This window comes from Berghia stephanieae, unplaced genomic scaffold (genome assembly GCF_034508935.2).
Source record: "Berghia stephanieae isolate SIO BIC M18660-M18661 unplaced genomic scaffold, UCSD_Bste_1.3 scaffold1353, whole genome shotgun sequence".
In the NCBI taxonomy this organism is placed as follows: Eukaryota; Metazoa; Mollusca; class Gastropoda; order Nudibranchia; family Aeolidiidae; genus Berghia; species Berghia stephanieae.
The window spans coordinates 1-13,102 of record NW_027622350.1 but is presented as its reverse complement, the minus strand read 5'-3'; the positions used below and the strand labels follow the sequence as shown (position 1 = coordinate 13,102).

General features: G+C 38.5%; 1 pseudogene; it reads right to left on the bottom strand.

Annotated features, from left to right (window-relative positions):
• Nucleotides 1–9: 9 nt before the first annotated feature.
• On the bottom strand, nucleotides 10–12,190 carry LOC144961085 (uncharacterized; annotated as a pseudogene).
• Nucleotides 12,191–13,102: the final 912 nt, after the last annotated feature.

The window sequence follows — 13,102 nt, the reverse complement described above, 5'->3', positions numbered from 1 at the left end:
ACCAGTCGTTAATCGTTTCACTTTGGCCCTGTGATTTTTAAACCAGAGTTTGGACATTTTTAGGTTCCAATTTTGGAAACTTCTGCCGATACTCGCATTTGTTGAGTTCCTCACAGAATTTGTCGATCATGAAAGCTGACGGATGAGTGTCTTCCACAAACCACTTTTCCAGTTTGGGAATTTCCGACAGCGGGTCGATAAAAACGCGTGTCCGGCGCTTTTCTCGGCTCCGAGGATGAGTTGCTGGATGAGTGGTGAGTTCGGATAGAAGAAGAGGAAGATGCTCTTTCAAAGCATGCTGGGAAGATGGGCGGTGGTGTTGGTGGTGGTGGTTGTGGGCATCCTGTGGAAGCTGGTCTTGTGACTGTTGGGGTGGCGAGAGTGATGTTGCTGTTGTTGTTTTTTGTTGGTGGTGATGGTGGTGGTGGTAGTTGTTGTTGTGGTGATTTGATAGATCTGTGGCAGAAATGGATTGGTGAAGGGTGGATGTTGGGGATGAAAGCGGCCCAGAGTTGGGGGTGGAAGAGAGATCTAAGTTGTGATGGTGTTGGTGGTGATGGTGGTGGTGGTGGGAGGTCGGGGGAGTTAGTCGTCCTTGATGAGGGTGCAAGAGGGAGGAAGAAGATGAGGAATTGTTGGAAGGTGGAGGAGACGTTGATGATGAGGGCTTAAATTGGGGGGGTGATGGGGTGTATGGAGGACGTGGGAGGGGGGACTAGGGAACCCTGGGAGTAAAACCGAGGATCCATGGGGTAGTAGGCCATAGCGGCCAGAGACGGAGGTAGTTGAGGCAGGTGCAGGGATTGACCCATTTGTGCCAATGACAAAGCCGCCATATTGGCTGCTGTCAGACGCGACACGTTACTGTTCATGTAATCGGCGACCACAGCGGCATTTTGTTTCATGCGGAATTTGAGCTCTGCGGCTGCCTCAGAATCGAAGCTATCGTTGCTGTTTTCTTCATCTTCATCATCCACATCGTCATCAGAACAAACATTAACATTGTTGTTATTTGAATTACTGCTCCCAATTATACGACTATTGCTACTAAGGTCATCACTATTCCGGTTTTTATTTCTATTATTTTTGTTGTTATTGTAACAATTTAGGTCTCCTTTGATTGACCCAACTCCAGATCATCTGTGTCCTTGACCTCCACTCGTCGCCTGGTACTGTTAAAATTTTCCACAACCTTTCTGGACATAGGTTTGGATTTAAAGAGATTGGCCTTGTGATCGTCCGATGCATTTGAATATCGTCTGCCGTCATCATTGTTATCGTTACCATCATTATCTTCGTCATCATCGATGTTATCCATACATTTATTATTGTTATCTAATGCAATCTGTAGTCCTGGGGACGGAGTGCTGCATCCGTTGTGTCCTGAATAAAGACAGAGCCGATTCAGACAAAGGTGGAAGATGTGGTGGGTTGGTGCCCAATTTTATTGTCAATATCGTCAACGCTGTCAATATTCATTCGTGAATGTTTTGGATTTTTTACAGTCGTTTTCTCGTCCAGACTGGATCTTCCTGAGCGTCCACCCTTCCCACTGGACCTGTAGTCAGGTTGTGGCGATACAACAGGTGACCTTGACCCCTCTGTGTTGTCATCTGTGTCATAATTGACCTTTTGGTTATCATTAGGAATGTTGGCATTGACATTATTTTCTGTCAAATCGCCTGGTATTTTCTCGACGCATGCGCGATACAACATCAAGCAGTGCTGGGAATCTTGGTGGATAAGATGAATTGGACAAGCGGGGTCAGGGGTCAGGGTATTGGAATGAACGGATTTGGACATGAGTCTTTTTTTAGACGGCGGTTCTCCAGACATCCTAGGTTTAATAGCGGGATCATCATCGCCATCACCACCACCAATACCATCATCCTCTTCATCATCAATATCATCCTGATCTCTATCATTATCATCATTATCATCGTCGTCATCCATCAACCTTGGATTGGCGACTTTGCGACTAGAGTTGTAGGAATTGTCCAAGCTGATATTGAACACGTGACAAGACGAAGGTTGGAATGTTTTCTGGTGTGGCCTGAAGGGGATTTGCTGGGCACGCGGTCCGATGAGGACAACGATGATGAAGGCGATGACCTGTTACTGGAATGTTGTTTGGATGATGTAATAGAAAGGTCATAAGGCTGTTCATCACAAGCCCCTCCCCCCACCAAATCCATCATACAATTTGTGTTTTCTGATCCAAAAGAGCTCCCAATGCCGGCAACTCCTGACATGGCGGCCAGATGGGGGTAAGGATGGAAGGGAATCACATAAACTGCGTTTTTGTTGGGTAGGTATGGGGGCTCTGAACTTTCACTGTAACAATCATTACTGTTACTATTATTGTTGCTATTATTACTATTATTATTATTATTATTATTATTATTATTATTATTATTATTATTATTATTATTATTATTATTATTATTATTATTATATTATTACTATTATTACTATTATTATTACTATTATTATTATTATTACTATTATTACTATTATTATTATTATTATTATTATTATTATTATTATTATTATTATTATTATTATTATTACTTTGCAGATTGTTGTTGTTATGATTGCCAGATGGGGCTTTGTTATTGGTGACCTCTTGATCAGGAGTATCGTCAGCCACTTTGGTCGCCCTTCTTTGTGCAGCCCGGGCGTTTTTGAACCAATAAATGATATTGGTGAGGTCCAAGGGTCGCCTCCCCTTCCTGGATTCCAGCCTGTTGAGTTCGTGCATGAATTTCATCATCTGTTCCCGGTCGGGTGTTGGTTATCGGCGAACCACTTCTGAAGCCGAGGGATTTCATGTTCGGGGTCAAAGGAGGTCCGGATTCGTGTCTTACCGGGCATGATGCCCAGGAAAGACGGGGCAGTGGGGTTCTGGTTTGATTGTCCTTGAGGTGAGTTGCTGTGGGGGTTTGTAAAGTTCAAAGCCATGGCGATATCCTGAACGATGAGGAAGGGTAGCCGGTGGTTTCCGTTGGAATGGGATGGTCTGTTGAATGTTTGGAGTTGTTGTGGAAGTTAGGCGATGTAGGAGGTGGTGGAGAGTAGGTGTTATCTACTTCTTCTTTATGATGCTGTTGCTGATGATGCTGTTGATGTTGATGGTTTTGATGATGATGGTGTTGTTGATGATCCCTTTGACTGCCAGCTTGATGAGGTTGGTTTTGCTGAGGATTTTGCTGATCCCAAAAGCTACTTTTCACATCATGCCCAGCGTATTGATAACGACTGCTGCTTGGATTGTTGTCAAGGGAAGGTAACTCTAACTTAATCCCAGCTTTTGTGTTGAGCTGAGGTAAGGTGTTGCTGTTGTTACAAGAGAGAGGATTTTGCAATAAGGAGGAATTGATTCTTTTGCTTTCTTCCTTGCCGTTTTCTACATTGGAGGAGAGGACTGACGTGAACAAAGATGACTGAAAGGAATAGAGGATAGGGATGATGGTAATAATGATGATGATGATGAAGACAACGACGAAGGTGACGAGGTCGCCATGGAAGTGAAAGGACTGCTTTCTTGAGAGGTCTTTGTCTTTGTGAGAACATTTGAAAACCTGGGTGACTTGATCCCCAAAGGCGATGTGATCACGCTTTCTTTCTTCCTGTCCAAGGAAATTGCTCCCATGTCCTTTTGGCTTACTAAAATTTCTGTTTTCTCCTTCTTGAGTGGCTGGATCAACAGGTAGACGGGTTGAAGGCCTGATCCCACCTCCATTCCCTCGTAACTTTAGTTGATGACTACTGTACCAGGCATTGAAGACACCGACCACGTGGTCAGGAATGGTCAGGTCAGGGTGACCTCTTGATATATCTTCTAGAACATTCTGTGTGAGAGAAAACAGAAAACCTGGAATTAAAATACCATAAAATAGCAGGAGGCGGGGATGACAGAGAGTGACAACTTATTGCGATTTTTATACTTTAATTGGACTTGCAAAACAATTTCAGGCTATTTGAACACTCACTCTCTCTCTCTCTCTCTCTCTCTCTCTCTCTCTCTCTCTCTCTCTCTCTCTCTCTCTCACTCTCTCTCTCAAAATAAAAGGGCATTTCGATAAATTTAGAATTCATCATTGCTTGCAACACTAGAGGAAATCAGGTGCTTATGAAGAAAAATAAGTCGAAGGAAAACTTTTCACCTAAAAAAAAAAATATATATATATAATAATATTAATAATAATAATAATAATAATAATAATAATAATAATAATAATAATAATAATAATAATAATAAAATAATAATAAAAATAATAGTAATAATAATAATAAAAATAATAGTAATAAAATAATAATAATAATAATAATAATAATAATAATATTAATAATAATAATAATAATAATTAATAATAATAATAATAATAATAATAATTAATAATAAAATATAATAATAAAATAACATAAATCATATCTATAATGTACCCAAGTGCCCAGTGAAAGGTTACTCAAAAATCTCAGACAATATCGTAACACAGGATCCCCCCCCCCCCCCCCCCCCCCTTCCCAGATTCTAATACAATTTCAAATTACAATCAACCATAAAGATGATTTACAAGGAGATAACATCACCTGTGAAATAGTCATCGTCGCTCAAAATATTGGACTGCCTTCCCCTCACTTAAAAAAAGGCAGGTCTTCATTGCATTGTGTAATTAATGACGTCTAAAATTCCCCCCCCCCCCCCCCCCCACAAAAATGTCAATATGCTCAAACTCAAAATTCCTTCTTTTAAATCTCTTAAGTCTGACGCCCTTTGATGTGCTTAGATGCAATAATTCCACTCGGTATGCCAACAAAAAGAAATAACAAAAAAAAAAAAAAAAACAAAAACAAAAAAAACAAACAAAAAACAAAAAAAAAACAAAAAAAAACAACAAAAAAAAAAAACAAAAAAAAAAAAAAACAACAAAAAACAAAAAACAAAAGGCAATTGAAATTTGCGTGACAGAGATGGAACCCTCCCCCCCCCCCCCCCCCCCCCCCTCCCAACAAAAGAATTAAAAAAAAAAAAACCACAACAACAAATAAAATCCCAACAAACAACGTTCTTTACTTTAAATTTTATATTTGTGAGTATAATATAGTCTTTAAACAGCTGATTACAAAAGCCAATAACTACTAATCTATAATAGCCGTCAAAACGTTTCATATAAACTTTTTTCTTTCTTATTTGAACAAAAAAAAGAAAAAAAAAAAAGCAAACTCTACATAAAAAAACCCCCACAAAAGAATCAAATTTCTATTCAATCCAGCAGGGAAAAAGTTATTGAAACAAAAGGTATTAGAGAATACTCCAGATGCAATGTGCACACATTTGCAGGTCTGATAAACGAACGCAATTATGGGCTTGTTTTAACACATAAAATATTGTCCATTACAACAATGACCCCATAATTCACAGACACCTCTCTCCCTCTCTCTCTCCCTCTCTCTCTCTCTACCTCTCTATCTCTCTCTCTCTCTACCCCTCTCTCTCTCTACCTCTATCTCTCTCTCTCTACCTCTCTCTCTCTCTCCCTCCCTCCCTCCCCCCTCTCTCTCCCTCTCTCTCTCTCTACCTCTCTCTCTCTCTATCTCTCCCTCTCTCTCTACCACTCTCTCTCTCTACCTCTCTATCTCTCTCTCTCCCCCCCTCTCTCTCTCTCTCTATCTCTCTCTCTACCTCTCTATCTCTCTCTCTCTCCCCCCTCTCTCTCTATCTCTCTCTCTCTCTCTCCCTCTCTCTCTCTCCCTCTCTCTCTCTCTACCTCTCTCTCTCTCTCTCTCTCTCTCTCTCCTTTCGAAAACACAAAAATCAAAATAATTAATCACGCTATTTAGGGCCCCTTTGTCTTCTTTAAGTTTTAAAGCAAATTTGACATCGACAACAGTTACTCATTTAAAAATCACACCTATACCACAGGTAATAATAATACTTTTAAAAAGACAATAAAGAAAGTTAAAGTAAAAGTCAAAGAACGAAAATAACGAAAAAGTAAAGAAAAGAAAAGAAAAGAAAAGAAAGAAAGAAAAAAGAAAAGAAAAGATAAAAAAGAAAAGAAAAGATAAAAAAAAAGAAAAGAAATAAGAAAAGAAAAAAAGAAAAGAAAAAAAAAAACAAGAAGAAAAAAGACGAAAAAAAAAAAAAAAAGAAAGAAAAGATCAGGGGTCTGATTCATGGAGCGGGACTATGGTAGTCTCAGACTATAGCAAAGTCTCAGACTATAGCAAAGTCTGAGAAACGGCGATCTCAAGAAGTGGGTGAGAGAGCGATCTAGAAATGACTTTGGGTTTGAAACGAATATTTTTGTGTTCGTGGATAGCTCACACGGTAGAGCCACGCTCTCACCTGCCAGGCGGAGTTGTCGTACCAATAAGGTCGCAGGTTCAAACCCCACCACCGCCGCGAAAAAAAAATAAATTTATTCTCTATTGTCTTCTGGCACTTTTCTACTCACTTCATATCTTGTTGTTACCAACATAAGTGCCTGCTCCACTCACTTTTCTGAATTAAAAATTCACCCCATACACCGGAGCATACTCAATGTCTCAATCGTTTCTATGTTATATGTTTGTGATGAGAATATTGGCTATTAAGCTTAACTGCTGGTCAAAATTACTTCGCGATGGTGGTGAACGAATCGGCGATCTCAAGAAGTGGGTGAGAGAGGGATCTAGAAATGACTTTGGGTTTGAAACGAATATTTTTGTGTTCGTGGATAGCTCACACGGTAGAGCCACGCTCTCACCTGCCAGGCGGAGTTGTCGTACCAATAAGGTCGCAGGTTCAAACCCCACCACCGCCGCGAAAAAAAAAAAAAAAATTTATTCTCTATTGTCTTCTGGCACTTTTCTACTCACTTCATATCTTGTTGTTAGACTTTGTAGTCTAAGACTTTGGGAAGTCCGAGACTACGGAAAGTAAGCTATTCATGGAGTCAGACTTCGTCCCTGACTATCAAGTCTCTGACTACGCTTGCGAAGTCTCAGACTACAGAGGTCAATCTATTTTTAACTGGGGATTCCTCGGAAACGTACCACAACACGTCATAGAAATGTGTTACTTTTCCAGCTGCGCATGCGTCATACGAAGTGGCACAGAAATAATATCTATTTCTTCTTCGTGTTTGTTTTGATCGTTTTTTTTTTTTTTGTTTTGTTTTGTTGTTGTTTTTTCCCCACAAATAAAATAATGTGAGACAAAACTGTCGGGTATTCTTGTTCTAATCGCTGTACAATTACTTCCCCCAGCCTAGACGACATAATATGATCTTGAAATTTAGTCTCAGACTACGATATTTACACCTGCTAAATCGCGGGTGTAAATTTCACCCGTTTAGTCCCTCGTTTAATCTGAGACTTCGCGTAGTCCGGCTTCATGAATATCTTACAACGCCTTTTAGTCTGAGACTACGGATATAGTCTCAGACTACCGTCGTAGTCCCGCTCCATGAATCAGACCCCAGTTCTCTTGATCGCGTGCTCGTCTTGCATGCCGATTTAGCATCAAGTTTGATGAAGGCATTAAGTCGTGTGATATCTTCAACATTAATGCTCTTATGGTGGGAGGGAAATAATGGAGGAAAAAAAAGAAGAAAAAAAGAAAAAGAGAAGATTAGGTTTACAAGCAGCTTGAATTTAATCAAAGAGTGTGGAGATCTCACACATCCAGTCAGTCAACAAGAGATCAGTGATAATTAAATCTAGAGTTACCTCCCTTGTGTCTTCTATCTCTCCAATCATCTACGTGCTCGTAATACAGACAGCATCACCACCAGGTTCGATAACCGAACGCAATTTTTAACATGTTAATAGCCGTACAGACAGGACAGGTATTGCTAAAAAGTTTGGTCAGAAAACTCCTCCTATTCTAATATAGATCGATTCAAATGACCCTCATATTGGCAAAAAAAAAACAAAAAAAAAAAAAAACAAGAAAAAAAAACCAACCCCCCCCCCCAAAAAAAAATAATAAAACAAAACAAAAACAATAAAATTATTTTAAAAACAAAACAAAATAAAAACAACTCAAGATCCCAGATTTGGTTTGAGAGTTTTTGTCATTTAAACTTAAAATTGAATGGACTGGGACACAGCAGGTACAAGCCAACACAATACTGTTTTGAGACCACTGGTCACAGTAATTAGATCTCTTCATCTGAAGTCGCACTCACTTTCCTCAAATTATACTCTCTCTCTCTCTCTCTCTCTCTCTCTCTCTCTCTCTCTCTCCCTCTCTCTCTCTCTCATGTATCAACACACACACATAATCACACAAATCCGTACAAAACACACACATACACATACTATATAAGCACACATAATAAGCATTAGTAGGTTAAAAAAAATACAAACAAAAAACGACACACAACACAAACACAAAAGCATTAGTGAGGACAACAAAGAATTAATTAAATCCACACATACATAAACTTAAATAAACCAAAAAACTCGCGTGTTAGTTGGTAACAAATACACCGATGAACACGCTTACAAACTAAAAAAAAACCCACATACAATCAAAGACAATAAATGTTATGTCATCTCCTTTACGGTACAGACATTGTATTTAATATTAAATATTGTGTATTATACTCAGATACAAATCAAAGCTAAATTAAGGCGGAGAAGGGGTAAGCGCATAATAATAAATAACATGATAAGAGTTTGAGGGGGGGGGGGGGGGGGGATCTAATCAAACACAGTAGCACACACAGAAAAAATGTGTCAAAATTACGTAACAGAACACACAATGTGACTAAATGTGTCAAAATCACGTCATAGAAACACATATAGTGCAATAAAAAAGCAGTGCCAAAAGCACGTCACAGAACACGCAATGTTGTCACATTGACACATTGTGTCAAAATTACGTCACAGAAATACATACAATGTAATAAAAAAAAAGCAGTGCCAAAATCACGCTACAGAACACGCAATGTTGTCACATTGACACATTGTGTCAAAATTACGTCACAGAACTCGCAAAGTGACACAATGTGTCAAAATTACGTCGCACGCTTTACACAAACAAATCATCTAAAATACCAGAAACATATCCGCGCAAACTCACACAACTCCTGGAAAAATTGACATGGTTTTCTGAATAGCAACGGCATAAATCAATGACGTTATGGTTCAAACGAAAACTTGTTAAAGTCAGCAATCACTAAACATCATCATTGATTATTGCATTTCAACCACTGCAAACTTTGTCTTACCCATGCAGGAACTAAAGGGCAATGTTCTAGTCTGATCAACAACAAAAATAAATGATTAACATAAATCATAACACGTAAAACACTATAATTTTAGACAGTCAGGTCAAAACAGACAGAGGAAAGTGGTAGAATCTAGAGTAAAAAAAATAGCCTGAAATACTAAATGTCAGTGTGTTTTAATTTTTTAAAGATAAAATTTATGGAAATAAAATTCTTCATCCTTAATAATAAAAAAAGTGGTTGTTCAGAGAGAAATCCAAAATGCAACAAAAGTGCCAAGAGAAAAAAAAAACCAACCAAACCCCCCCCCCCAAAAAAAAAAAAAACAAAAAAAAAAAACAAAAAAAAAACAAAACAACAACAACAAAAATACAGACACACAAAAATAAAGAAATCTTTCAGAACTTTGTGAGCATCTCTTAAGGCATATCAAACTTATTGAAATCAAAACTTGATGTCAGACTATATATAATTTAAAGGATTTTGAAGTTTTATTTAATCCTTGTGAGTGTGAATTGTTGATTTTTAAAAAAAAAGTTAATTATAGCGAGTAAAAATTTTTTCTCATAAAAATTACGAATTTTAAAGTTTTCAAGTAGGCAGGTCAGACAGAGGGAATTGAATTTTTGACTATTTTTGCAGGTATTGTATTGTGTTGTAGTTTTAATAACCCCCTCCTTGCCACCCATAGAAAAATCGTCAAATGTCTTACGATGAAGTCCAACATTTTTGTAATTCAAATTTCTTTTGTACATCAAAATATTTTAACAAAAATGTTTGCTATAGTTAAAGTATATTATCACTGTTTAGCAAAACAATAAAAAAAAAAAAATACAATGTACATCAAGAACTAACAGATTTTGTGTTTAATTGAAATAAATCTATTTTTGTATAGGTTGGGTGTGAAGTTTTGGTGAAAATCTGGAAAATGGCCGGTAAGGAGAGAGTTATTGTCAAGATTCAATTCTTTAAAAACTAGGCATGTTAGACTGGAATACGCTTCAACAGTCGTAACGTCACTTCCCTTGTAATGACGCATGGTAACTTAGTAACTGGCTCTAAACTATCGGAACAATGATGGCGGACGCCCTTATGAAATATTTCTCCGACGAGCATAAAAGCGTATCCAGAGGACAAAAAAAAAATAAATTAATCTGATCATGTTTTGACTTTTACACATTCTGATCACAAAACATATGAAAAGTTCTAGCCAGCATGAAGAATAAAAAGTACAGATTTTCTTTGTTTAGAACCACGATGGCCGCCGTTGCTGGGCGACGTGACATCAGACTATTGAATCCAATTATGATTCGCTTATGAAAATTCCATGTTAGTCTAGTGAACGAATTGGATGGAAATGGGGCAAACGTTTGTGACGTCATGCAGGCCTGGTCGATTCCCTGCCTGGTGGTGGGAACACCGTTTTTAATGGGACACTTTATTATCTGCTTAAACTAAACAACTCACCTTTTCTATGGGACACCCTGCGTCCACGAGGAGATGGCTGGATTCGGTCAGAAGTAGCTGGGCGATTTTCTCCTTCACTTGGTCTCCTGAATGACAGAGTTGGTGGCTGCGGAAATGAATGGACACTCATTATGCTTATATGGGTGATGGTGGTGGTGGTGGTGGTGGTATTGATGATGATGATAATGTTGATGACGATGACGCTGATAAAGATGATGATGATAATAATAATGATGAAGATAATAAAAGTATCCACTTAGAAATCTAATTCATTTAGGACACAAACCAAAGTACATTTTATAAAGACACGACACTTCATAAAAGTACATTTAGGACAAACCAAAAAAACAAACCAAACAAACAAAAACAAAAGAAAAAACAACAAACAAACATTAAAGGCAAACAAGGCACTCTCAAAAGTTGATTTAGGACAGTAGAAATAGGACAAAGGAAAACAAAAACCCAACTTGAACCTAATGGACACCTTCAAGGAAAACACAAACTCAACTTGTAGCCTAACTGTTTTTGTTAATCCAATCATATGATGAAAAGCTGCTTCTCTACCTATTTTATGCACAACTTTCTGATACCCATCCGATATCTGGTACTTGGTGACTAGAATTATTTTACTAAATAATATCAAGATCTCATAATTTGAAATGTGATGGGAACAATAACAATGCAAAAGATGCTATTATCTTATAAATCATTTAGTTAATACATTGACATGTAATATCAATTTTCAAAACGCTTGCTTTGGTCGAGTACAAATGCTATGGGTTTTTATCTCCTCATTTTCTTTCTTCATCTTTTTTTTTCAGGAAGTTGTCAAATAATAGGTACCCGAATACTTGCTGTACCCGATTACTTGCTGTACCCGAATACTTGCTAAGGGGATCCTGAAAGCTCAGTTGGTAGAGCACTTGCTTTACAATCAAAGGGACCGAGATCGATCTCGGCTGCAGTCAATATTTTTTTCTGACCCCCCCCCCCCCCCCAACTCCCTGTCCACCCAACAATGATTGGGTGGCTGGATCTGTTAGATTAGGTGACATGGAAAGTATTTTGCGATAGACTAGCGCAGCGTCCTATCAAAAGGTAGCAAGAAATTGCTACTGTCCGTTTCACGCTATAGAAACCGGGATAAACTCCGGCTCCACGGGCCTAATAGCTCTGAAGAATACTTGCTAAGTATTTGGCCCGGGTTGTCGACAATTGCTTTAAATGGAGAACATAAATATTGTCAATTCAGAACCACACATTGGTACCTACCTATACATCCGGATAAGAAGTGTGGCCACGCTAGTTATCTCCCCTAACATTTCCTCCACAGTCCGAGTGTCTGGACGGTCCGTGATGACGTCAAAGGACAGAGGGCGCCAGTTCTTCAGCTGTATGCCGCCTAAAAGAATGGTCACGAAGAACAAGAAGAAAATAAACACACAAAAAACAAGGAGGTAAGAGGGAGAGATGAAGCAAGGCAAAGAGGCTTGGCGATGCTTATATATAATAGCAATTATAGTTCATATCAAAAAAAAAAAAAATGCCCTTCCGCCAAGACATCATAAGATATCGTCGCCTAGGCATTCCATGAAGGATTATAGATAATTCATCAAACAAGATGTCTGATGTCAACAGGAATCACCAATGTTGTTCAAAGTGAGCAAATTGGGGGTTAATATTCTTGCCCAAGGAAAAAAAAAACGAAAGTGCCTGAAGTGGGGGCTCGAATCCGGGACCTTCCAGGTCACAGTGCATTACCTTAACTCGGCCACTTCGCCCCCCCCCCCTCTCCCCTATTCATATTAGAATAATTGAATTGACTGATTAGGTTCAAATTGACACTTCTTCAATTGAACAGTATTGTGATCATAGGGTTTGGTTTGTTGTCTTTATCAAAGTCAAGGGACGTTGAACAATATTCACTATTTCGAGGAGATCGGACTAATGTAAATAAACGAACTGGGGGTGGGTGTGCACATATATTAACAACAAATGGTGCCACCCCAATAACTGTCAGATAAAGAAAATGTATTGTGACGATTATATTGAATTTATTACTGTTTCGTCACGACCATATTACCTACCCCGGGAATATACTCATGTCATCATCATCAACGTCTACATTCCACCATCATCAGACAACACCACAGCGAAAAATATTTTGAGGAAAGAAATACAGGACATTCAAATTAAGTCACCCGATGCCGTATTGATGGTCACTGGCGATTTTAACCAATGTAACGATTTTACTCTCCCGGGACTTCATCAATACGTGGACTGCGAGACAAGGGACAAAAAAACATTAGATTTATTCCTGTGTAATATTAAAAATAGTTATAAATGTTTACCCCGTGCCCCATTAGGTTTATCTGACCACTGCTGCTCTTGCTACTTCCCACTACCGCCCT